The sequence below is a fragment of the Brassica oleracea genome, chromosome C3 (genome assembly GCF_000695525.1).
Source record: "Brassica oleracea var. oleracea cultivar TO1000 chromosome C3, BOL, whole genome shotgun sequence".
NCBI lineage: Eukaryota > Viridiplantae > Streptophyta > Magnoliopsida > Brassicales > Brassicaceae > Brassica > Brassica oleracea.
The window spans coordinates 52,850,600-52,851,088 of record NC_027750.1 but is presented as its reverse complement, the minus strand read 5'-3'; positions in this window follow the sequence as shown (position 1 = coordinate 52,851,088).

The window sequence follows — 489 nt, the reverse complement described above, 5'->3', positions numbered from 1 at the left end:
GAACGTTTTTGGATATGCAGGTTTATCAAATCCAGATCTGAAAAACCTGTATATCCAAAAACGTTCAAATGACTTAAAAATAGAGAAAATGATTGGAAGATTAGATAAATCTACATTTATAGAACACACAAAAATACATATCTAAAATTAATAGATTTACCTTTAAATTAATGAAAGATGAGTACCATTTGATTAAAAACCTGCAAAAGAGATGGATTAGTAAGAAATACATGAGACAAAACTGAAAAATTCATATAAAGTTTGGTGTTTTCAAGTCAAAGAGATTAGAGAGAGGTTGGAGAGTTTTAGAATGATGAACATTACATTTTTGTTGCAGCCATTTGAGAGGAGGAGAGAGAATGTGTAAATTTTTCTTTATATAGGGAGACAAAAAATCCAATTAGGTTAAATATTTTTGACTCAGACGACTTCCTGGACGACTTACATTTCAGTCGTCTGGTGAAAAAATTAAAATAGACGACTTACATC